The 26,588-nt window shown below is 45.9% G+C and overlaps 1 protein-coding gene across 2 annotated transcripts in view; it reads left to right on the top strand.

Annotated features, from left to right (window-relative positions):
- The first annotated feature begins 562 nt into the window (after positions 1–562).
- The window catches only part of LOC144603566 (neuronal cell adhesion molecule-like), a 352,237-nt gene continuing 326,211 nt past the window's right edge, over positions 563–26,588 (top strand). For both annotated transcript variants that reach the window (XM_078416960.1, XM_078416961.1), the window contains exon 1: positions 563–1,014. The gene's annotated coding sequence lies outside the window, so the exon portion shown is untranslated. The remainder of the gene's footprint in view (positions 1,015–26,588) is intronic.

The raw sequence follows: 26,588 nt of genomic DNA, 5'->3' as shown, positions 1-26,588 counted from the left end.
GAGGGAGGGGGGGGGGGGGGTAATGATGGGGACTCCAGAACTAGCGGCTGGACAGCGGACTGTGGGGTGACCGGTGCTGAGACAGATCGAGGGATTGAGGGGCCAGGGGAACCGAAGGATAAACTCCATGCTTGGCAATCTGTGGGATGGGATGGGATGGGATGGGGGGGGGGGGGGGGTCGAGGGATTGAGGGGCTAGGGGAACCGAAGGATAAACTCCATGCTTGGCAATCTGTGGGATGGGATGGGATGGGATGGGATGGGGGGGGGGGGGGGGGTCGAGGGATTGAGGGGCTAGGGGAACCGAAGGATAAACTCCATGCTTGGCAATCTGTGGGATGGGGGGGGGGGGGGGAGAAGGTGGGAGCATCTCTCAGCCAATTTCCTTAAAAAAGAGGGGGGTCCAGAATGGAGTGACTGCCGCGATAAGAATTTGGTTCCACGTTTGAAATGGGGGGGATTTGAGGCGCATTTATGTGCAAGAGTTGGGGAGCGGAGGGCCAGGTTTCTGGCGGTGTGGATGGAGAGAGAGAGAGACTAGGGAGGCAAGAGTAATGTGTTTGAGCCCGCCCCCTCCCCTCTCGGGATGGCGATGGGACTTGCGGACGAGCAGTCAGACGCTGGTGGAGGCTGCAGTGTGAGTGAGAGGCGCTGCCCACCGCTGGTGGAGCCTGCAGTGTGAGAGAGAGACGCTGCCCACCGCTGGTGGAGCCTGCAGTGTGAGAGAGAGGCGCTGCCCACCGCTGGTGGAGCCTGCAGTGTGAGTGAGAGGCGCTGCCCACCGCTGGAAGCAGCTTACAACCGCAGCAGCGACGAGGCTGCAGAGGAAAGGCAGCGGATTCCACTCCCACTCCCACTCCCACTCTCTGCATTCGCACCGGCTCCTTGTATTTTAAACCCACCCTCCCCCTCCCCCTCCCCTCCTCCCTCTCCCTCCCGTTTCTGCTCAGAAATTGCGGCTCAGAAATTTACTTCTGCACAATCCTCATGAAAACTACTTCTCCATCACGGCTGGTAAGTGAGTGTGCATGGTGGACCTTGTTAATCCCACCTTTAAATGGAGGGCGATTAACGCTCTTGGCTTGGTCTAATATCTTTCCCCCTCTGCGGTGGGAATTTGGAGACTGGGAGGGAAAGACAATTCTACCGATAACTCTGCACCGGCTGGATATTTTCGGACCTATATCCATGGCAACTGTTCACGGTGACACTTTGTAATGGAAATCTCAGGCGCGGAGAATTAAGAGGGAGTGGGTGGGGGGTGGTGGTGGGTGGGGGGGGGGGGGGTGTATTTGCGCCTTGGGTTTTCGATGGGAATGCGATATTTTTTATCCCCGCACGGACAGAGAATATTGGTATCCTGGATTGCAAATGATGTGAAAGTGCTACAGGCGAAAAAAAGAAACCCATAGTGTCGCAGTCTTCAATCATGATGCTCCGCGCAATCCCGTGTGTGTCTGTGTGTGTCTGTATGTCTGTGTGTGTGTGTCTGTGTGTGTGTCTGTGTGTGTGTATGTGTGTGTGTCTGTGTGTGTATGTGTGTATGTCTGTGTGTGTGTCTGTGTGTGTATGTGTGTATGTCTGTGTGTATGTCTGTGTGTGTGTCTGTGTGTGTATGTGTGTATGTCTGTGTGTATGTCTGTGTGTGTGTCTGTGTGTGTATGTGTGTATGTCTGTGTGTATGTCTGTGTGTATGTCTGTGTGTGTGTGTGTGTGTGTGTATGTGTGTATGTCTGTGTGTATGTCTGTGTGTGTGTGTATGTGTGTATGTCTGTGTATGTGTGTATGTCTGTGTGTGTGTGTCCGCGCTAGCTCGTTTTTATATTGAAAGAGGGGGAACCGCATAAAATAAGATTGAAGGAATGTTATTTAATAGTTATTGCCTTCGCCGTCCTCGCCTTGCCCGTGATTTGGATGCGGAGCTGTTGCCTGGGGGAAGAGCTGTATGCAATAAATGTGTGTGTTTTTTTTTATTGGGGTGTGTGCACACAGATGCGCCCAGTTCAATCAGTGCACGGTGCGGCGGGGTTGGGTAAAAGGTGCGGCGAAAACTGGAAACTCACCGAGAGATAGGGCAGTTTGCCGGCTCGTCCATCCTCTGCGATCTCCCCCGAATTGTGTCGCGGTTATAGGGGGGGGGTGGGGTGGGGATATAACAGGTTTGTTCCCTTCCAGCCATTCGAGATGTAACCTTAGTGTAAGAAAATAACTGCAGATACTGGTACAAATCGAAGGTATTTATTTCACAAAATGCTGGAGTAACTCAGCAGGTCAGGCAGCATCTCAGGAGAGAAGGAATGGGTGACGTTTCGAGTCGAGACCCTTAAGGGTCTCTCCTGAGATGCTGCCCGACCTGCTGAGTTACTCCAGCATTTTGTGAAATAAATACCTTCGAGATGTGACCTCCCTTCCCTTGTACATTTCAGCGTCGCTTTCAGTTTCCAGCCGCGCCCTCCTCCCCCCTCCTTCCCCTCCCCTCCTCCCCCTCCCCTCCTTCCCCCCTCCATCCCCTCCCCTCCCCTCCTTCCCCTCCCCTCCTTCCCTTCCCCTCCCCTCCTTCCCTTCCCCTCCTCACCTCACCGCCCCACCTCACCTCCCTAAACCGAAGAACCAGTCTCCTCGTTTCTTCAGCCAGCCATCCAATCCATATCTTGAGTGTGTAGAAAGGAACTGCAGATGCTGGAGTATTCAGAAGATAGACACCAAGTGCAGGAGTAACTCAGCAGGCCAGGCAGCATCTCAGGAGAACACGGACGGGTGACATTTCGGGTCGAGACCCTTCCTCGGATTCTCTCTCCATACTTTGAACTGCCTGAGAGGTGGGCTAACGGGACCAATCCGCTCCCGGATCCTTGGTAAATATAACCAAGCGCACAGGAGCCCACTGGCTCTGTCCCCATAAGAAATTTTCTAGAAAACCCCCTTCTGCTCATAATCAGGGCCGCAGATTTATTGGAACCAGTCGCCTCTAAAATACTATTCGAGATTCCTTGTAAAAAATGGAATCCCATCCATTGGGAGGTCGGTGGGATGTGGGTGGAACCGGCCACTGCATGTTGGTCTCAAAGTGCCGGCACGCCGCACGGTGAAGAACCCAATCTGTCTGTGCTTTGGCAGCCGAGCCGTTTCTCTTTGCGTTGAAACATGGTAGAACAGGTGGAATATTCTAGAGGATGGTCTGGAGGAATTGTTCTGGCTGACATCTTGCGCGAAAGGGCGTGGGAGGAGGAGGGGGTGGAGGAGGGAGTGGGGGAGGAAGGGGTTGGGGTGGATCAGTGTGATCTATGCACGTGGTCTGATTGGAAACGAGTTCCACATCAAGTCAGTGCACAAACAGAAACCCACCTTTCAACCACCCTCCACCCCAAATATCCACATCCTTAGTCTAGACACAAAATGCTGGAGTAACTCAACGGGTCAGGCAGCATCTCTGGGAAAAAAATGAATAGGTGACGTTTTGGATGGGAACCCTTCTTCAGACTGAAAGATAGATTGAGGACTGGAGGCAAGAAAAGGCTAGGAGTCCATAATGGCCCATAGTTGGCTGGGGTAGATGTGCTAAGGAGAGGGAAACAAAGATGCGAACAGCAGAACTAGTAGGGTGAAAGTGGGGTAATGTAGGACTAACTTAAAATTAGAGAAAACAATGTTCATATTGCTGGTTTGTAAGCGAATTATGAGGTGCTCGATCCTCCAACTTGCAGGTGGCCAATGCACTCCACCCTTCCTGAGGTCATCTGTTGCTGTCTCTGATTTGTTCTGGTCTTTTCTCACCTCCAGTTTTCCGTCACCTCTATCTTTCAGTCTGAAGCAGGGTCTCGACCCGAAACGTCTCCTATTCCGTTTCGCCAGAGATGCCGCCCGACCCCCTGAGTTATTATCCCCAAAATGCTCTCCTGTTGTCACTTCAACCTCACACCCAACATTAGTCGCAGTACCACCCCTTGTCTAGTCAGACTATTGGCCGAATGGCTCAATTACTACAACACTATTGCTTTCATATCCCTCTCTCATTTGTCAACATATTTACTCCTGTACTTCATATATCATGTCAGGCTAAACAACGGTTCCGACCCGAAATGTCACCTATTGCTTTTCTCCAGAGATGCTGCCTGACCTGCTGAGTTACACCAGCACTTTGTGTCAGTCAGCATCTGCAGCTCCTTCCTACCCACATCCTCGTTGATGTGTTCATGTATTCCCTTCATGTCAAATGTCAATCTTTCAGTTATTGACTGGTTTAATTTTACTTTAATATCAGTCAACAGTAATTGAAGGGATATGGAGAAGATGTTTGTGTTGCAATTTCTTCAGCCCACTGGCTTTGGGTCATTAGATCTTGGTGCCAGGGAAGGGTGCAAATACCAGCGTGTCTTTAACATGTGGGTTCCGTGTAGTTTGTGTGATTAAAGTCTTCTCCGTGTGGTCTCTGTTCTTGGGTGAAGCCGAAGGACTGGAAAGTACAGGTGACATGTTTTTCACTGACCACGAGTTTTCTCATAACTTGTACATTTATTTAGCACTGTTTTGTGTCTGTGCTGCTTGTTTGTGAGGGATTGCCATTCAGTTGTACACCCCTCTTTTTCACCACAGCCTTACAAATATTCTTTCCCCCTTTGAACAGTGTGTTGCAGAACCACAGAGAGTGGTCCTGAACTACTATTGGACTATCTTTGATCGGACTTTACTGGGTTTATCTTGCACTAAACGTTATTCCCTTACCATGTATCTGCACACTGTGAATGGCTCGACTGTAATCATGTATTGGCTTTCCGCTGACTGGTTAGCACACAACAAAAACTTCTCACTGTACCTCAGTACATGTGACAATAAACTAAACTGAAACTGAAACTGAAAAGAAATATCATAACTTGTTAGCTTCTTAATTAATACGCATAAATTATATTGTGGGAGACCTGACGATGCAACTGGAGGAACTGGAAGATCATTAACCAGAGGACATGGGTTTAAGATGAGGGGGGGGGGGAAGATTCAATCAGTATTTGAGGGGTAACTTTTTTACACAAAGGGTGGTGGGTGTATGGAGTGAGTTACTGGAGGAGGTAGATGAGGCAGGTACTATCGCAACGTTTCAGAAACAATTAGACAGGTCCATGTATAGGACAGGTTTAGAGGGATCTGGGCCAAACACAGGAAGGTGGGACTAGTGTAGATAGGACATGTTGGTCGGCGTGGGCAAGTTGGGCAGAAGGGCATTTTTCCATGCTGTATGACTCTATGACTCTGACTAAATTACACTGCTCACATCTGGAAGATGTCAGTTGACCTGAGTTTTATCACCCAGGTATCTAAAGGATATATTAGTATCGCACTTGCGCCCAATATCTAATACAAACACTTGGAACACTTGTGGTTCCTTTTGACAATGGATGGCAAGAGAAGGGTCTGACCCAACATGGCATCTGTTCTTTTTCCTCCACAGATGTTGCCTGACCTGCTGAGTTCCATCAGTACTTTGTGTTTAGACTAGGAACGCGAACTGGGCATTGGGTGTCAGTTAGATAATTTATTTATAAAGCTGATCTTGGATCGTTTTGTTCAAAATTTTTGTCACTGAAATCCTTTTTTTTTAGTTTTAGCAAGCATTTGCGATAAGTGAATAGTTATAGGTGCCAAGATTAAAGTCATATTATTGCATAGTAAAGATCTATGGTATGTATCCAATTAGACTCTCAAAGCTTTGATGCAATCATCTCCAGAAAAAGAGCCATAAGGTCATAAAGTCGTGGAAACAGGCCCTTGAGGCCCAATTTGCCCACACCAACCAACATGTCCCATCTACACTAGTGCCACATGCCTGTGTTTGGCCCACATCCCTCTAAACCTGTCCTTTCCATATCCCTGTCCAAATGGTTCTTAAATATAACTGCCTCAACTACCTCCTCTGGCAGCTCATTTCATACACTCACCACCCTTTGTGTGAGAGGGTCACCCCTTAGGTTTCTATTAAATCTTCCCCCCCACCCCACCCTCACCTTAAACCTATGTCCCCTGGTTCTCGATTTCCCTACTCTGGGCAAGAGATTCTGCGCGTCTACCCGATCTATTCCTCTCTTGGTTTTGTACATGTTCGGCAAACCTTTTTATTTTGCTTTGTGTATTTGAATTCCGTGGATGAACGTGACACATTGCAGTGTCCGGGTGCCACACAGTGATCTTGTGCTGTGCAGGTCAACGTTTCAGAAGATTTGTTTCTTTGGGAAATGAAATTAAAATCAAAAGTCCATGAGACATGAAATCAATGGCCTTTAAGCTTCAAAGAAGAGTTGAGATAAACTGGGAGGTAGAGAGGATTAAAAATCTGTTCATTGCAAGAGGAGAAGAAGAATGTCATGAAGTCCTGGAAAAGGATCTAGAAATAAGCACAATGCAACAAGTTACTTGTAGGGGAGGATGTGCAGATGCTGCTTTAAATCGAAGATAGACACAAAAAGCTGGAGTAACTCAGCGAGTCAGGCAGCATCACTGGAGGAAAGGAATAGGTGACGTTTTGGGTCGACACCCTTCTTCAGACAAACCATTATTGGAACAGGATGGTGAGGATGCTAGGGACAGGGGAAGGATTAGAAGAGCATGTTTTTCCAGCTTGAAGTTCCTACAATATTATTCCACAGCCAGCCATTTAATTCGTTATTTGATTCCTGGTCCCTTTCTCTGAGTGTTATGTAGATTACACCCACTCTTTTTTCCCCAAATGACAATCTAATTCTTTGAAGGCATATCCAGACCATGCTTCGACAATGATTTTTTGATGGAGAATTTCACATTCTATCCGCCCTCAATATGATGATTTTTTTTTTCAACCACCCCTTTAATTCATTTTTTTGCTGAACTTATTTTATCTTGCTTAAAAACTATTGGAAGCAATCTTATTATAATTTACATTGCAATAGCCTTCATAACCCCAATCAAGTTTCCATTTACATTTCTCAGCTTTAGTGAAAACCCTCTTTACAACTATAACTCCCCAGTGAGTATATGCTGTATTTTTTCTTGCTTTTATATCCTTTCTGTAGCAGGAAACTCAAAACTGTGCTTGGGAGAGAATAAGAGAGGAATGCTTCATTTTAGTTTAGAGATACAGTGCGGAAACAGGCCCTTCGGCCCACTGAGTCCGCACTGACCAGCGATCCCTGCATATTAACACTACCCCGCACAATCTAGGGACAATTTCCTTTTACATTTATACCAAAGCCAATTAACCTACAAACCTGTACGTCTTTGGAGTGTGGGAGGAAACCGAAGATCTTGGAGAAAACCCATGCTAGTCACAGGGAGAATGTACAAACTCCGTACAGACAAGAACCTTTAGTTAGGATCGAACTCTGGTCTCTGGTGCTGTAAGGCAGTAGCTCTACCGCTGCGCACAAAGAATGCCCAAATAAATACTTCTTGGATCAGCTTAATAAAACATTTGATAGTGCATGCAGAAAATAATGTATATTGCAAAGATAATATTAGCAGAAAAGATATTAATATGTGAATAATTGCAATGCAAGAGCTCTTATTGTATGATAAGAAAACTATTAATTCATATCATCTGGAAATACACATGCAAATTTCCATTTTGATTTTGTGTTTAAATTTGCATTGCCTGTAATTTAAACCTGTGAACATCTGCATGTTATTTGTTGGAATTTCTTGCACATTCAGAGACCCAATTAATAATTAATTGAGGAGTTATTACTTTTTCCTGCATTTTTATCAAGACGTTTATTCAGTAAAAATAACAAACCCCCCCAAAAAGTAATTAAATTATGTTAACCAAACAATATTTTGGTAGCAATTGTGCAGCAGATTATATTGTAGTACCGAACTGAAATGTATTCCATTTATATTAAGCATTTACTTTTACAACTCAGCTTTCATTAAAGGATTACTTGAGATCTACATTGATCCATTTCTCCCAAGAGACTCTCGTGTCAACCAGTTACAGACTGATGTTTGCGTTTAATTGTAATATGATCTTAAATAATATTCACAACTTGGTATGAAGACTTGCCAAAGCCAAAATGAAAGTTGGACAAAGGTGGTCAATGAGATGAGTTGAAAATGCCTGATAACATCATGAAAACTGGCTATAACAGTACTATGTAGTCCTCCCTGAGTTGCCGCGGGACACCATTCTGCTTTAGTTAAACATTTTGTTCAAGATGGCCGCGCCGTTGTGTTTGGCTGCCTGCCACTGTATGTTTCTTTTTTTTCCTGATCAGATGTGCAGCACTTTGGTCAACGTGGGTTGTTTTTAAATGTGCTATACAAATAAAATTGACTTGACTTGACTTGACAAATGCCTGACCTGTGGACAGTCTGTACATGTCCATAGGTTCTAGGAGCAGAATTAGGCCATTCGGCCCATTAAGTCTTCTCCGCCTTTCAATCATGGCTGATCTATCCTTCCCTCTCAACCTCATTCTCCTGCCTTCTCCTCATTACCCCTGACACCCAACATACAAGCAAGTGCTTAGAAGACCATAGGGATGGATAGGTATGGTGTTGTGGCTGTGGAACTGCAGGCATGTTCTGCAGGCTGAGAATGGAGTATTTCTGCACACCTCTTCAAGCCCCCCTCCCGCCCACCCTTCCCAGCATCGAGCCGCAGCAATGAGGGGCTGGGAGCGCTGACTGGACTCACTCACTTATTGACTCGGTCAATGAGGCTGGCTGGGGGCTGCTCTTCCCTCCCCTGCCTGCCCTCCTGTCATTGCTGTTTCTTTGATCCTCCCCCACGTCCATTTCCGACTTACAGATAGTTTGGATTACGATCAGTTCTCAGGAAAGGAACCTTTGGTAACCTGGGGTCTGTCTGCCTATAATTGGGTGATATGATGGCACAGGAATTAATGCTGCCTCTCAGCTCCAGAGACTGGGTTCAGTCCTGACCTCTGGTGCATGCTGTCAGTATGGGAGTTTGCACATTCTCCCTGATCCCGTGTGTTTCTCCCAGTTGTTCTGGTTTCCTCCCACACTCTTCAAATGTGCCGGTAAATTAATTCACTACTGTCAATTCCCTGTTAGTGCGCTTAAGTGGAAAAGGAATTAAAGGGGAGGTGATGGGCCTCCACATTATTATTTCAAGGTATTCCACTTCCTCTACACACTAGGAGAAATCTACAGGGGGATAATTAACCTACAAACTCGCACGTCTTTGGGATGTGGGAGGAAACCGGGGCACCTGGAGGGAAACCCACGCAGTCACAGGGAGAGCATGTAAACTCCATTGGCAGCACCTGAGGTCAGGATTGAACCCGGGTGTCTGGTGCCGTGAGGCTGTGGCTCGACCGTCTCTTCCCAGAGATGCTGCCAGAATTATCGAGTGCTTCTGACATTTTCTATCTTTAGATTTCCAGCATCTGCAGTTTTCTTTTTCTTTCCAAATCTGCCTGTTGAGCAGTTTCTTTCGCTCTGACGTAAGTGAGATTGACCTTTACTTTCCACCATGCTGCTCCCAGCCTCTCATAGTTTTCAGCTGAGGTCGATGAATAATTTCACCACATCAATGTCGTTGTCCACTTCGTGCAGGTGGTACAGGTGTCCTTGACTGGTCTGAGCTTTGCTTTCACCCAGTTTATTTCTGGGCAAAGAGAGAGTACAGTTTGCATTAATTTCCAGAGTAAGGAATAGGACTTCAATCATCTCAGTGAACAGGGTCTGAAGAAAGGTCTCAACCCAAAACATCACCCATTCCTTCTCTCCAGAGATGCTGCCTGTCCCGCTGAGTTACTCCAGCATTTTGTGTCTACGGTTTAAACCAGCATCTGCAGTTTCTTCATACATACTCAGTGAATGGGATAATGTAGTTGGTATAGTCCTTACTTTAGAGATACAATGTGGAAACGGGTCCTTCCACCCAACAAATCCATGCTGACCAGCATTCCCTGCACATTAACACCATCCTACACACACTAGGGACAATTTACAATTCTACCAAGCCAATTAACCTACAAATCTGTACGCCTTTGGAGTGTGGGAGGAAACCGGAGCTCCCGGTTCCTTCACACTGTCCTGACTCACCTGGAGAGACATGGCACGTACGTGAGGATGCTATTCATAGGCTATAGCTCTGCCTTCATCACGGTCATCCCCACCAAGCTCAACACTAAACTCCACCAGCTAGGCCTCAGCTCGTCGTTATGCGACTGGATCCTGAATTTCCTGACGGAGCAACCGCAGGCAGTGAGAATGGGCCCGCACCTGTCCTCCACTATCACCCTGAGTACCGGCACACCACAGGGCTGTGTTCTGAGCCCCATGCTCTACTCCCTCTTCACACACGACTGTGTTCCTGCATTCGACACCAACACCATTGTCAAGTTTGCAGACGACACAACAGTGATCGGGCTGATCACCACCGGTGATGAAACGCACTACAGAGCGGAGGTGCAGAACCTGGCGGACTGGTGCTCAGATAACAACCTGTCCTTAAACACCTCCAAGACCAAGGAGCTGATCATCAGGAGGTCACATAATGGGGAACGCGCCTCGATCTTTATCAACGGGGACAGTGTGGAGAGAGTGTCTAGCTTCAGGTTTCTGGGCACACACATTTCGGAGGACCTAACATGGTCCAATAACACTGCTGCGCTGGTCAAGAAGGCACAGCAACAACTGTTTTTCTGAAGAACACTGAAAAAGACTGGTCTGCCCCAACAGCTGCTGACGACCTTCTACCGCTGCACCACAGAGAGCATCCTAACGCATGGCATCCCTGTGTGGTATCTCAGCTGCACGGAGGCGGAGAGGAGAGCTCTTCAGCGGGTAGTCCATAGAGCTCAGAAGATCATCGGGTCGCAGCTTCCAGCCTTGGAGGGCGTCTATAATACACGATGCCTCAGGAAAGCCACCAGCATCCACAAAGACTCCTCACACCCTCCCAACAGTCTGTTCGATCTTCTTACCATCCGCAAGACGTTACAAGGCCTTCTACACCCGCACCTCCAGACTTAGGAACAGCTTCATCCCCAGAGCTATAGCTGCTCCGAACCGGTCCGGCTGAGTCCACCCCCCATGAACTGTCTCCTTCGAATGGTCAAGTTGCACAGCGACAATTGCACTTTATACTGTTTTAACTGTTTCTAACTTTGTATCTCTGGACTGTCTAAAGATTAGCTAATTAATTTATTGCATCGAATGGAAGTTGCATTCCCAATCTCGTTGTACCCCTGTACAATGACAATAAAGATATATTGTATTGTATTGTATTGTAAAACCAATGCAGGTGACGGGGAGAACATACAAACTCGATACAGACAGCACCCAGAGTCAGGGTCGAACCGGGTCTCTGGTGTTATTAGGCAGCAACTCTACCTCTGTGCCATCCATCAGTAAATATCTCATCACCCGGGACTGCTACTCCAGCAGACATAGGTTAACTGTGAGCACACAAATCTATACCCATGATGTATGTAGCCTTAACTCTGGCCACACGTTGCCGGACTAAGCAGAGGACTCTCGATCCTATAAACACCATTGATTGTTTATGAAGAACTCGTGTTATTAACAGACACACGAGAGATTGCAAATACCAGTATCTGGAGCAAAAACTAATCTCGGATGTAGAGTCTTGATGCGAAATGTAGATTTCCCCTCTGCACAGACGCTGCCTGACCCACCAGCTTTCCAGCGGTTTTTTTTTTGCTAATATTATTAATAAGTTGAAAAGAAGGAACTTGGAACAATGTAATGTTTTCATGAAGTCAATAGGCTGCAAAGCACTTTACGATCAATCAACTATTTATGCAGCTTCATCGTTGCATTATTTGACAGCAAATTTCCACCAAAAAGCTGATAAGAACGATAACGGACAGATGATCAGATAATTACCTTTAATGCGGTGGAATAAGGACAATCAAGGGTCTCATTACAGTGAGGAAATTCCTGAGCTAATGAGGAAGATTTAGGAACAAGAAGCTGCAGGTGCTGGAGTTTCTAAGGAAAGGCACAAAGTGCTGGAGTAACTTAGCGGGCCAGGCAGCATCTCTGCAGAACAGGTCGGGTTCCTTCTTCATACTAGTCTGTGAAGGGGTCGCAACCTGCAACGTTACTTATTCATGTTCTCCAGGGATTGCTGCCTGACCCACTGAGTTAATCCAGCATTTTGTCTTGTTCCAATGAAGATTGTGGATCGGAGAGGTTACACAGTGAGGTTTTGAAAGGTTTGAGACGAGTTTTTTTTGGATCATGCTGGATTTCAGAGAGGTTTGGTAGAGTAAATGCAGAGAAAGTGTTGCCACCAGCTGCAGAGTCTAGAATCAGGGATGCAATGACACAATAGAAACATAGAAACTAGGTGCAGGAGTAGGCCATTCAGCCCTTCGAGCCTGCACCGCCATTCAATATGATCATGGCTGATCATATAAGGCTGATCATATAAAGCAATATAAGGCTTAGACATTTACTGAGATATTTTATGGCTGTAAATCTTGGAGATTTTTTTTTCCTGGATTGCAAGCCCCCAGGCCTCCAGTGAAGATCAAAAGATTTGTGGACACACAAAGAGAACAGTGTATCAATGTGGACCAGGCAAAGATAAGGCATGTTCAAGGGGATAGTTGCCTCCACCTCTGGTCAATGGACTTGTTCTCTGGTCCTTTGCTGCTTCAAAATGCATATTTTATCCATCTGAGAATAGCAATAGCCTCTCAAATATGGTGCCTCCGTTTCCATCAATATGCAGCTCACCCCCAGCCCTACACTGGAGAGCTGGGCTCCTTCTGTCTTAAGTGATGACATGATATGTGAGCCTGGAGGCTGAGGGAACGGTCCATTAACCATTGGAAGAGTCCAACGCATGTTGGGAGAGCTGGGCTCCTTCTGTCTTAAGTGAGGGAGGGCCGAAGGAACGGTGCCACGTTCGGTGGGTAAGAGTGAGAGGTTACACTCCATCTGCAGGTTTTGCAAATCAGCCCCTTCCTCCAACTGCCCAGACCTGATGGAATAACAGCTTTGCACATAAGAGATACAGCGCGGAAACAGGCCCTTCCGCCCTGCGAGTCCGAGCCGACTAGAGATCACCCTGTACACTAACAGTATCCTACACACACTGGGCATGATTTACAATGGTACCCAAGCCAATTAGCCTGCAAACCTGTACGTATTTGGAGTGCGGGAGTACACCGGGGCACCCGCATAAATCCCACGTGGTCACAGGGAGAACGTACAAACTCTGTACAGTCAGCACCTGTAGTCAGGATTAAATTTAGATTTCCAGCATCTCAAGGTTTCCATGCATTTCTCTTCACTGGATTCATCCATCCCTCAGTATATTTATTCTGGATAAACCCCCAAACCCCCGATCTTTCTGGGACAGCTCCACAAACACTCATACTTCACTCATGTCCAATCTGCTAGATCAAAGCAAGAACCCGGGTATCTGGCGCAGTAAGGCAGCAGCTTCACTGCTACGCCACTGTGCAGCCCTGCCGTGGTAACTGTATTTCCCTCCAGGTCTGCCTCAGTGAACTTAAAATGGCCATCCAGGCACTCCTGTTAAAAATAGCAGAGGGTGTTAAACTCGAGTGTGGTGAGAACATGGCCAACAGAAAATCACAAGTTATTATTTTCTGGGCAGAGGTTGCCGTGGGGTAGAGTGGAATGTTTCCTGTGTTCAGCCCCTAATGCATCAAGCACAGGTTCACCAACAAAAGGCTGCTCATGCATTTAATGACTGTGACCTGGTGCGCAGTAGCTGCTGCTGTGTGTGTTTACTTAACAACAGTCAGCTATTCCAGAGAGAATTTGTTGTGTGTCAAGACCCTTGAGATGATCTTGTATTATAATATTTGCTTGCATTTATATAAAATGATGTACACCGCCATTAATGAGTTGAACTATTGGATGTGCGTTGAATGTGACAATCACTTCAGTTCTATGATTAAATGCTCTACTTTGGATGTTTTGTTTCCCATTGGAGGGGTGCACCATAACTCATCTGATTCCCTCTTCCTTTGTCTCTGCTCCTATCCTGATCTCAGCTAGAGAGCAGCGGGCATCAGCATTCCAGGAGGTAAACAGGGTCATGTTAAGGAAAGATTCTTGCTTTGATATAGCAGATTGGACATGAGTGAAGTATGAGTGTTTGTGGAGCTGTCCCAGAAAGATCGGGGGTTTGGGGATTTATCCAGAATAAATATACTGAGGGATGGATGAATCTAGTGAAGAGAAATGCATGGAAACCTTGAGATGCTGGAAATCTAAATTTAAAAACAATTGAAACGTACTAGTAATATTGAGAAGATCGGGCTGGATCTGTGTAGAGGCAACAAAAAACAACTCTGGAGGAGACAAAATGTGTAGAAAAGAACTCCAGTTGCTGGTTTACACCGAAGATAGACACTAAATACTGGAGTAACTTAGTGGGTCAGGCAGCATCTCTGGAGAAGAGGAATAGGAGATGCTTTGGGTTCAGACCCTTCTTCAGACTCTGGAGTCTGGAGATTCCAGAACAAACCTCTGGAGGAACTCAGCAGGTCAGGCAGCAACTGTGGAGGCAAAGGCATGGTTGACGTTTCAGGTCAAGACCCGGAGCATTTTCCATCCCTTTCCCTCTGCAGGTGCTGCCTGACCTGCTGAGTTCCTCCAGCAGTTTGTTCGTTTTTTTGCTCCAGATTCCAGCATCTCTCGTGTGTCTCTGCGTTGAGAGAAGGTGTGTTAACTTCTCATTTCTAATGAAAGGTCATTGACCTGACACAACAATTCTGTTTACCTCTCTACAGAGGCTGCCTGACTTGCTGAACGCTTTGAGCACTCTGTTTTTTTAAAATAAACCGCTGATGTTGTTTGTGCATCTTTTATCCTCTTCCCCCGGGAAACAGTGTGGACTAGTGGATGAGTTCGATGCTCAGTGTGCAACCTGACAGGACAAAATAAAATGCATAGTGGCACAGCGGGTAACTCACTGCTCCAGTGACCCTGGTTCAATCCTGTCCTTGCCGATGTCTATGTGAAGTTTGCACATTCTCCTTATAACTGCATGGGCTTACTTTCATGTCTCTGTGTGGCAAGGTGGCACAGCAGTAAAGTTGTTGCCTTACAGCTCCAGACCCCGGGTTCCATCCTGACTATGGGCGCTCTCTGTACGAAGTTCGTACGTTCTCTCTGTGACTGTGTGGGTTTCCTCCGCGATCTCCGGTTTCCTCCCATTCTCCAAAGATGTACAAGTTTGTCGGTTAATTGCCTTCAGTAAAAATTATAAATTGTCCCTAGTTTGTAGTGTACTTGTGATCGCTGGTCGGCGTGGACTCGGTGGGCTAAAGGGCCTGTTTGCACGTTGTATCTCTAATGTCTAAAAGTCTAAAGACAGTGGGCTAAGGACCTGTTTCCATGCAATATGTCTCCGTGACAATTACCCTTCCAAAGCCTTAATAACCATTTGATGGGGTAGTCAGTCCTTATAAGGAGCAAGAATTTAGCAAAACCCATGAGATTGAGGTTCAGGTGAGCAGAAAACTCACACTCATTACATGGAACAGCTAATAGTAAAGCACAGGAACAGGCCATTTGGCCCACAGTGTGGATCTAGACACACCAACCATGATACCAAGTTAATTTCATCTAATCTCTTTGGCCTGTGCGTATTCCATATCCTTCCATTACCCACATATCCATTTGCCTATCCGCAATCCTTTTACAGCGCCAGAGACTCGGGGGGGGGTCTGTATGGAGTTTGTAAGTCCTCCCCATGACCTGCGTGGGTTTTCTGTGAGATCTTCAGTTTCCTCTCACACTCCAAAGACGTACAGGTTTTTAGGTTAATTGACTTTGGATAAATGTAAATTGTCCCGAGTGTGTGTTGGATAGTGTTAATGAGGGGGGAATGGCTGGTCAGTGCGGTCTCGGTGGTGCGATGGGCCTGTTTCCACGCTGAATCTCTAAACTTAACTAGACTAAACTAAAATGCTACCATTGTATCTGCCTCCACCATCACCCCTGGCAGCACAATCCAAGTTCCCAACACTCTGCGTAATAAAAATTGCCGAGAAAGAAGGGGGACTTGGCAGAGGGGGGAGGGGGGGGGTGGAGGGGAGGGGACTGCAGCCACGTGTGGCGGCAGGCAGCTGATAGGACTGTTCCATTCATTTTTGTGACCTGGTTGGCGCCAAAACGTGGTGACATGAGATCTGTTATATGATTTTATTGGGTTGGATGCAAAAACATAGCATTTCACTCTACCTAGGTACAAGTGACAACAAAGTATTATTGAATCATTGACTCATTCCTGTGCTGCATTTGAAAAGAAAGGTGCAGTGCGGGTAACATTGCAAGCCTCCTCTATGTTACTGTAAGCAGACAACCAGGTTTAATCCATGGGCTAATCAATAAACTGATTCATTTCCTTTTATGGTTTTGTGTGAAGCAATGTATGGGGGAATGAGATGTGGCTCTGTCGTGTTGGGCTCCTCTCCTACGCCAGGAAGGGGAGGTGCCCACAATCTGATGTTGCCTTTGTCTCAGCTTTGCAATGTTAATCTGCTTGGCCCTCAGGAGAATAAAAGGATCAATGTTTGTAATTTCTGCCTCTGCGGTTACAATGTTTGGGGACAGCAGAACACGGAGGGATTTCCTATTGATTCCTCCTGATGTAATGATTGATAGGCTTGTATCGAATTGCTCAAGGGGAAGAGGGCAATAGATTGGTAGTAGGGCACGTGCTTGAGATACTCTGCTCAATGCCACGCTCCCAAAACCAGAGTCTCGGTTACATTCTGGCACCAAACAACACCTTTCGAAGTGTTAAAATAGACCAAGCTGCCCTAATGTGGAATTTTGCCTTACCCTGACCTGGGTCTTTCCATGCAAGTCATTCAAAATCAGGTCCATGTTCAGATGAAGTGCCTTTGTCCTGAAACATGAACTCTGTTTCTCTCTCCACAGATGCTGCCTGACGTGCTGAGTGTTTCCAGCAATTTCTGGTTCTCTTCCAGATTTCAGGTTTCAGGTTCCTTCCCCACCCTCCCACCACCTTCATTCACAAACAATCTGAAGAGGGTCCCGATCTTTTCTCCAGAGGTGCGGCCTAACCCGTTGAGTTACTCTGGCACAATGTCTTCATTCGTAAATCAGCATCGGCAGTTCCTGTGTTTCTGCATACCCAGTAAAGATAGTTTGGAAGATTGTTTCTGTGACTTCAGGAGCCAAGGGTCAAAATCGTTTAATTGTCATGTCTACTGGCAACAGAAATTCTCACTTGCCACAGCTTTATAGGTCCAGCAATGCAAAAGTACACAAATAAATATACAACGATCCATAATACAATACAAACTATAATTGTGCAAAACTGAAGTATGTATTGCAACCAAAACAAAGTCCATAATAGATTTTAAATGATGAGCTGAGGCAGTGGTTAATGTTGTGTAGTGTTCAAAAGCCTAATGGTTGCTGGTCAGAAGCTGGACTTCTTATGGAGGCTCCTCTATAAATAGATACAGTAAACCAGAAGCAAGAGTCATCCATTTACCCCATCAAACCTGTTCCGGCATTCAATACAATCATGGCTACTTGCTTTCTGTAACATTTTCCCACTCTCTTGATTATTTTTGTGTTTAGAAATCTTTCTATCCACTTCTTAAGTATACTCAGCACCAGTACATTTTTTGTTTAGATGTTACACTTTAGAGATGCAGTGCCACAGAACAAGGGGCCACAGTTTAAGAATAAGGGGTAGGCCATTTAGAACGGAGATGAGGAAGAACTTTTTCAGTCAGAGAGTGGAGAAGGTGTGGAATTCTCTGCCTCAGAAGGCAGTGGAGGCCAGTTCGTTGGATGCTTTCAAGAGAGAGCTGGATAGAGCTCTTAAGGATAGCGGAGTGAGGGGGTATGGGGAGAAGGCAGGAACGGGGTACTGATTGAGAGTGATCAGCCATGATCGCATTGAATGGCGGTGCTGGCTCGAAGGGCTGAATGGCCTACTCCTGCACCTATTGTCTATTGTCTATTGAAACAGGCCCTTCTGCCCACCGATTCTGTACCAACCAGCGATCATCCCGTACACTAGCACATTCCTACACGCACCAGGGACAATTTACAATTTTCACCAGAGACAATTAATCTACAAACCTGTACGTCTTTGGAGTGTGAGAGAAAACTAGAGCACCCGGAGAAAACCCACGCGGTCATAGGGAGAACGTACAAGCTCCGTACAGACAGTACCATAGTCAGGCTTGAACCTGGGTCTCTGGAGCTGTGAGGCATCAACTCTACCACTGCGCCACTCTGCCGCCCTTTTAACAAAAAGGTGCCGGTACGCACAATTAACAACCATACTTGCCATATGGTCAGAAGGGGCGGCACGGTGGCGCAGCGGTAGAGTTGCTGCTTTACAGCGAATGCAGCGCCGGAGACTCAGGTTCGATCCTGACGACGGGTGCTGCACTGTAAGGAGTTTGTACGTTCTCCCCGTGACCTGCGTGGGTTTTCTCCGAGATCTTCGGTTTCCTCCCACACTCCAAAGACGTACAGGTATGTAGGTTAATTGGCTGGGTAAATGTAAAAATTGTCCCTAGTGGGTGTAGGATGGTGTTAATGTTCGGGGATCGCTGGGCGGCACGGACTTGGTGGGCCGAAAAGGCCTGTTTCCGGCTGTATATATATGATATGATGATATGATAAAACAAAATAATGGTGCTGAGACTGTGATCCTTATTCATTGACCTCCCGGATAGCAGAAACATCCTCCTTGTGTCCAGAATGTCAAAATATTTCCGCACATCGTCTCTCATTGAGTGTTTATGGGCCTCGTTACTCCAATCTGTTTTCATACAACAGTACTGTCGCAGTAATTGGTCTAGTAAAAAATAGTTGCACTCTCTCTATGGTAAGTGTGTTCTTTTCTTTGGCATTAGGAGCAAAAGTAACATTGAATGTAGTGCAAACATCAATGAACATACCCATCTGACTTCATGATGGAATGCAAGTCATTGATGAAAAGGTAGCACAGACCTGTATCTAGGATGATTGACCTCCACCAGCCACGAGCATCTTTCTTTGTCCTGTGCATTACTCCAGCTATTGTGGTGCTTTCACCCTTGATGCCCATTCAATCAAATGCTGCCTTAAGCTTAAACTTCCCAACAACCATCAGGCTCTTGAACACCACAAAACTGCTAAAACTAAGTAAACTATGAACTAAGAATTGTCTTGGTTGCACTAAGGATTTTGGGGCTTTTTGAAACAATATTCGGGGTTTTAATTTATTGATTTTTTGTTATCTGTGAGTACTGTGCTTACTGTTATGCTGCTGCAAGGCAGAATTTCATTGTACCATTGTCGGTACATCTGACAATTAAACACTCTTGACTCTTGAAGTGAAATTACTTTCACCTCACCACGTTAGCTGGTCAGGTGATACTTGATATCTGTGTTCACAATTTTACCATGGCAATTGATTTCTGTCAGTGAGTCTTCAACAGGCCAAAATAACACGGAAGATAAGTAGTGGAGGAGGGAACTGAAGATGTTGATTTACACCAAAGTTAGACACGAACTGCTGGAGGAACAGCGGTTCAGGCAGCATCTCTGGGGAAAAGGAATAGGTGACGTTTCGGGTCGAGACCCTTCCTCAGACTGGGATGAAGAAGGGTCTCGACCCGAAACGTCACCTATTCCTTTCCTCCAGAGATGCTGAATTACTCCAGCATTTTGTGTCCATCTTCGGTGCAAACCAGCAGTTCTTTCCTACACAAGGATGTTTTTTTGACTGGAAGACTACAACCAGGCATAGGGAGTACCTTAAATGAGGGGGAAATCAAACGTGCAATAGTACTTTATTGCCACTGGTACTTGGGTCAAAAGAGATTCCTTGCACACACGTCAATAAAAATCTTACAATACATAAGCACAATCATTCTTAAGTACAAGTGTATAAGAATGGCAGATTTCACTGAGGCACTACACAAGAATTGTGAAGTTTTCAGGATAGAAACATTGAAACATAGAAAAAGAAAAATAATGATCACATTGAATGGCGGTGCTGGCTCGAAGGGCCGAATGGCCTACTCCTGCACCTATTGTCTATTGTCTAAGTGCAGGTGTAGGCCATTCGGCCCTACGAACCAGCACCGCCATTCAATATGATGCAATAGGATCACAACATGATAAGTTTTACTCTGCAAATGGAAAGGCAGAAAGGAAAATCGGAAGTGTCAGTATTACAGTATAGCAAAGGGGATTACAGAGGCATGAGGCAGGAGCTGGCCAAAATTGACTGGAAGGAGGCCCTAGCAGGGAAGACGGTAGAACAGCAATGGCAGGTATTCCTGGGAATAATGCAGAGGTTGCAGGATCAATTTATCCCAAAGAGGCGGAAAGACTCTAAGGGGAGTAAGAGACACCTGTGGCTGACAAGGGAAGTCAAGGACAGCATAAAAATTAAGGAGAGGAAGTATAACATAGCAAAGAAGAGTGGGAAGACAGAGGATTGGGACTCTTTTAAAGAGCAACAAAAGTTAACTAAAAAGGCAATACGGGGAGAAAAGATGAGGTACGAGGGTAAACTAGCCAATAATATAAAGGAGGATAGCAAAAGTTTTTTTAGGTACGTGAAGAGGAAAAAAATAGTCAAGGCAAATGTGGGTCCCTTGAAGACAGAAGCAGGGGAATTTATTATGGGGAACAAAGAAATGGCAGACGAGTTAAACCGTTACTTTGGATCTGTCTTCACTGAGGAAGATACCCACAATCTCCCAAATGTTCTAGGGGCCGGAGAACCTAGGGTGATGGAGGAACTGAAGGAAATCCACATTAGGCAGGAAATGGTTTTGGGTAGACTGATGGGACTGAAGGCTGATAAATCCCCAGGGCCTGATGGTCTGCATCCCAGGGTACTTAAGGAGGTGGCTCTAGAAATAGTGGAAGCATTGGAGATCATTTTTCAATGTTCTATAGATTCAGGATCAGTTCCTGTGGATTGGAGGATAGCAAATGTTATCCCACTTTTTAAGAAAGGAGGGAGAGAGAAAACGGGTAATCATAGACCAGTTAGTCTGACATCAGTGGTGGGGAAGATGCTGGAGTCAATTATAAAAGACGAAATTGCTGAGCATTTGGATAGCAGTAACAGGATCATTCCGAGTCAGCATGGATTTACGAAGGGGAAATCATGCTTGACAAATCTACTGGAATTTTTTGAGGATGTAACTAGGAAAATTGACAGGGGAGAGTCAGTGGATGTGGTGTACCTCGACTTTCAGAAAGCCTTCGACAAGGTCCCACATAGGAGATTAGTGGGCAAAATTAGAGCACATGGTATTGGGGGTAGGGTACTGACATGGATAGAAAATTGGTTGACAGACAGAAAGCAAAGAGTGGGGATAAATGGGTCCCTTTCGGAATGGCAGGCAGTGACCAGTGGGGTACCGCAAGGTTCGGTGCTGGGACCCCAGCTATTTACGATATACATTAATGACTTAGATGAAGGGATTAAAAGTACCATTAGCAAATTTGCAGATGATACTAAGCTGGGGGGTAGTGTGAATTGTGAGGAAGATGCAATAAGGCTGCAGGGTGACTTGGACAGATTGTGTGAGTGGGCGGATACATGGCTGATGCAGTTTAATGTAGATAAGTGTGAGGTTATTCACTTTGGAAGTAAGAATAGAAAGGCAGATTATTATCTGAATGGTGTCAAGTTAGGAAGAGGGGATGTTCAACGAGATCTGGGTGTACTAGTGCATCAGTCACTGAAAGGAAGCATGCAGGTACAGCAGGTACAGCAGGCAGTGAAGAAAGCCGTTGGAATGTTGGCCTTCATAACAAGAGGAGTTGAGTATAGGAGCAAAGAGGTCCTTCTACAGTTGTACCGGGCCCTGGTGAGACCGCACCTGGAGTACTGTGTGCAGTTTTGGTCTCCAAATTTGAGGAAGGATATTCTTGCTATTGAGGGCATGCAGCGTAGGTTCACTAGGTTAATTCCCGGAATGGCGGGACTGTCGTATGTTGAAAGGCTGGAACAATTAGGCATGTATACACTGGATTTTAGAAGGATGAGGGGGGATCTTATTGAAACATATAAGATAATTAGGGGATTGGACACATTAGAGGCAGGAAACATGTTCCCAATGTTGGGGGAGTCCAGAACAAGGGGCCACAGTTTAAGAATAAGGGGTAGGCCATTTAGAACGGAGATGAGGAAGAACTTTTTCAGTCAGAGAGTGGTGAAGGTGTGGAATTCTCTGCCTCAGAAGGCAGTGGAGGCCAATTCGTTGGATGCTTTCAAGAGAGAGCTGGATAGAGCTCTTAAGAATAGCGGAGTGAGAGGGTATGGGGAGAAGGCAGGAACGGGGTACTGATTGAGAGTGATCAGCCATGATCGCATTGAATGGCGGTGTTGGCTCGAAGGGCTGAATGGCCTACTCCTGCACCTATTGTCTATTGTCTATTGTCTATTGATCTTGGCTGATCATCTAAAATCAGTACCCCATTCCTGGTTTTTCCCCATATCCCTTAATTCCTTTATTCCTAAGAGCTAAATCTAACTGTCTCTTGAAAACTTCAAGTTTTAAAGTTCTTAAAATGTAAATCTAGATGCTAATTGCGGTTAAAATTAGGATGATTTTCTGTCATTATTTTTCTCTTCAAATTTCTTCTTTAAATGTATTTGCACATCAATGAATGTATAATCTTCAAAGATCCAGGGCAAGGAGGCAGCTTTTGGAACAACTTTAAAGATTTACATTTTTTTAATACCATTAGAAGTGATTCAATCAGTAGAGCTGAAAATAGATTAATCGCCAAAGCATGGTCTAATCCACCAAGAGTAACCCGATTTGCAATACCTTAAAGTGATTTAAAATAACAAAGCAGAAACAATAACTGGTTACATTGGTACATATTATCCCAGTAAGGTAGAATAAAATGCAATCCAACATTTTTCAAAGGTACCTATTCTGGGCACCATGCTATAGGAAAGATATTGTCAAGCTTGAAAGGGTTCAGAGGAGATGTACGAGGATGTTGCCAGGACTAGAGGGTCTGAGCTACAGGGAGAGGTTGAGTAGGCTGGGTCTCTATTCCTTGGAGCACAGGTGGATGAGGGGTGATCTTATAGAGGTGTATAAGATCATGAGAGGAATAGATCGGGTAGATGCACAGAGGTGTTCAAGGTGAAGGGGAAATTATTGAATAGGAATCTGAGGGGTAACTTTTTCACACGAAGGGTGGTGGGTGTATGGAACAAGCTGCCAGAGGAGGTAGTTGAGGCTGGGACTACCCCAATGTTTAAGAAACAGTTAGGCAGGTACATGGATAGGACAAGCTTGGAGGGATTGTCAAAGTCTGCAGAGAGACTTGGGCCTTTTGGAAGGGTGGGCTGAAAGATGGCAGATGGAGTTTAATGCTGATAAGTGTGAGGTGCTGATAAGTGTGAGGTGCTGCATTTTGGTAGGACAAATCAAAATAGGACGTACAGGGTAAATGGTAGAGAATTGAGGAATGCAGTGGAACAGAGGGATCTGGGAATAACTGTGCATTGTTCCCTGAAGGTGGAATCTCATGTGGATAGGGTGGTGAAGAAGCCGTTTGGTATGCTTGTCTTTATAAATCAGAGCATCGAATATAGAAGTTGGGACGTAATGTTAAAATTGTACAAGGCATTGGTGAGGCCGAATCTGGAATATGGTGTGCAGTTCTGGTCACCAAATTATAGGAAGGATGTCAACAAAATAGAGAGAGTACAGAGGAGATTTACTAGAATGTTGCCTGGGTTTCAGCACTTAAGCTACAGAGAGAGATTGAACAGGTTGGGTCTTTATTCTTTGGAGCGCAGAAGGTTAAGGGGGGACTTGATAGAGGTTTTTAAAATTTTAAGAGGGACGGACAGAGTTGACGTGGGTCAGCTTTTCCCTTTGAGAGTGGGGAAGATTCAAACAAGGGGACATAACTTCAGAATTAAGGGACAAAAGTTTAGGGGTAACATGAGGGGTAACTTCTTTACTCAGAGGGTGGTGGCTGTATGGAATGAGCTTCCGGTGGAAGTGGTGGAGGCAGGCTCGATTTTATTATTTAAGAGTAAATTAGATAGGTATATGGATGGGAAGGGATTGGAGGGTTATGGTCTGAGAGCAGGTAGATGGGACTAGGTCGGAGAAAGTGTTCGGCATGGACTAGAAGGGCCAAACTGGCCTGTTTCTGTGCTGTAATTGTTATATGGTTATATGGTTATATGGAAATGGACCAAGTGCAGGTAGGTGGGACTAGTGTAGCTGGGACATGTTGGCCAGTGTGGGCAAGTTGGGCCAAAGGGCCTGTTTCCACACTGTATCACTCCATGGTTCTCTACCTCTATTAGTGTCTTTACAGCAGCTCCATTATGGACTCCACCCTTCCTTGGTCATCTGTTGCTAGCTTTGCTTTGTTCTGGCCTTTTTCTTACCTCCAGTTCCCTCCCTTCTACTTTCAGTCTAAACAAGGGTCCCGACCCGAGACGTCACCCATCCTTTTTCCTCCACAGATGCTGCCTGACCCACTGAGTAACTCCAACACTCTGTGTCTATCTTTGATGTCAACCAGCATCCTCAGTCCCTTTCTACACACCTCCATTGTAAGTGTGTTCACTAATTCTAACAAACTAACAGACCTCGAGAGAACTCACCATGCCGTAGATTTTCATCTGGAGATATTCTGGATCAATGAGCCGTTAGTTCCAACAAAATGTTTTTTTCAAGACACTGCAAAATATTCTGGAAATACACTTCATCTGAAGAAGGGTCTCGACCCGAAACGTCACCCATTCCTTCTCTCCCGAGATGCTGCCTGACCTGCTGAGTTACTCCAGCATTTTGTGAGTAAATACCTTCATCTGAAGGTTAGTTTAGTTTAGTTTAGAGATACAGCACAGCAACAGGCCCTTTGGCCCACCGAGTCCGTGCCGACCCGTGATCCCCGTGCACTAGCACTATCCTACATACTAGGAACAATTTACATTTTATTTAACCAAAGCCAATTACCTTACAAATCTGTACGTCTTTTCAGTGCGGGTGGAAACCAGAGCACTCGGGGGAAATCCACGCGGTCATGAGGAAAACATACAAACTCCGTACAGACAACACCCGTAGTCAGACTCAAACCCGGTCTCTGGCTGTAAGGCAGCAACTCTACCGCTGCGCCACAGTGTCGCCCTGCAAATATATATTAACTGAGGAGATAATTTGAACGGTGAGGTGGTAAAAGGCCAATGGACAGGCCTTCATTGGGGTATTAGGATGGTGTGCCTTGAGCTATCCTCAGTTCCACTGCTTCTTCCAAATGACTTTTTTTGTGCTCAGATCAGGGTAAAACAGCATTAAACCCCACGCTTTCCCCCCTTACTGGAGTTCAGTAGAAGAAAGAAGAATCTGCTGTTGTCTTTGAAACTTCAAAAATGACCTTGAGAAAATAGTTGGTACCAGTGCTCTACTGTGGCTTAGAATATACTGTCTATTATTACAATGAAGGAACATCGTGTTCTCTGCTTTATTAATGAGGAGGAGAAGCTAATTGTTATAATGAAGCTCGGTTAATGGGACAGTATTCTCTGGAGAAGAGAACATCAAATGGAGGCATTTGATAGATTGGTGTTAAAACATTGGAAGTGTGCGATGTGAATAACGAGAGGTTATTTTCAGTCGATCGGTAAGTGCACGGTCAAAATTCTTGGGTCGGTACAAGAGTTTCTTCGGCTGTTGTTGCCCCCTTGCATTTTCCTCAGGCTTTCTGCACAGCACGGTGGCGCGGCGGTAGAGTTGCTGCCTAACAGCACCAGGGACCCGGGTTCAGTCCTGACTACGGGTGCTGTCTGTACGGAATTTGCATGTTCTCCCCGTGACCGCCTGGGTTTTCTCCTTGTGCTCTGGTTTACTCCTACACTCCAAAGATTCCACTTATTTACATCGGCGAAACCAAGCGCAGGCTCGGCGATCGCTTCGCTGAACACCTGCGCTCGGTCCGCATTAACCAAACTGATCTCCCGGTGGCCGAGCACTTCAACTCCCCCTCCCATTTCCAGTCTGACCTTTCTGTCATGGGCCTCCTCCAGTGCCATAGTGAGGCCCACCGGAAATTGGAGGAACAGCATCTCATATTTCGCCTGGGCAGTTTGCAGCCCAGTGGTATGAACGTCGACTTCTCCAACTTTAGATAGTTCCTCTGTCCCTCCCTTCCCCTCCTCCTTCCCAGATCTCCCTCTATCTTCCTTTCTCCACCTATGTCCCGCCCCCCTGACATCAGTCTGAAGAAGGGACTCGACCCGAAACGTCACCCATTCCTTCTCTCCCGAGATGCTGCCTGACCTGCTGAGTTACTCCAGCATTTTGTGAATAAATCGATTTGTACCAGCATCTGCAGTTATTTTCTTACACCAAAGATGTACAGGTTTGTAGGCTAATTGGCTCTGGTAAAAAAAATTGTGAATTTTCCCTAGTGTGTGGGATAGTGTCAGCGTACGGGGTGATCGCTGGTCGAGGTGGACTCGGTGGGCCGACGGGTCTGTTTCCACGCTGTATCTCTAAACTAAAACTAAACTCATGAATTCTGATTGAAGTGCATCCAATGCCAAGACGTAGTCAGTTTGTTACTGCTACATTCCACAGTAAGGGCAC

The sequence above is a fragment of the Rhinoraja longicauda genome, chromosome 20 (genome assembly GCF_053455715.1).
Source record: "Rhinoraja longicauda isolate Sanriku21f chromosome 20, sRhiLon1.1, whole genome shotgun sequence".
In the NCBI taxonomy this organism is placed as follows: Eukaryota; Metazoa; Chordata; class Chondrichthyes; order Rajiformes; family Arhynchobatidae; genus Rhinoraja; species Rhinoraja longicauda.
The sequence above is the reverse complement of the archived record's forward strand: the minus strand, read 5'-3'. Positions and strand labels throughout refer to the sequence as shown.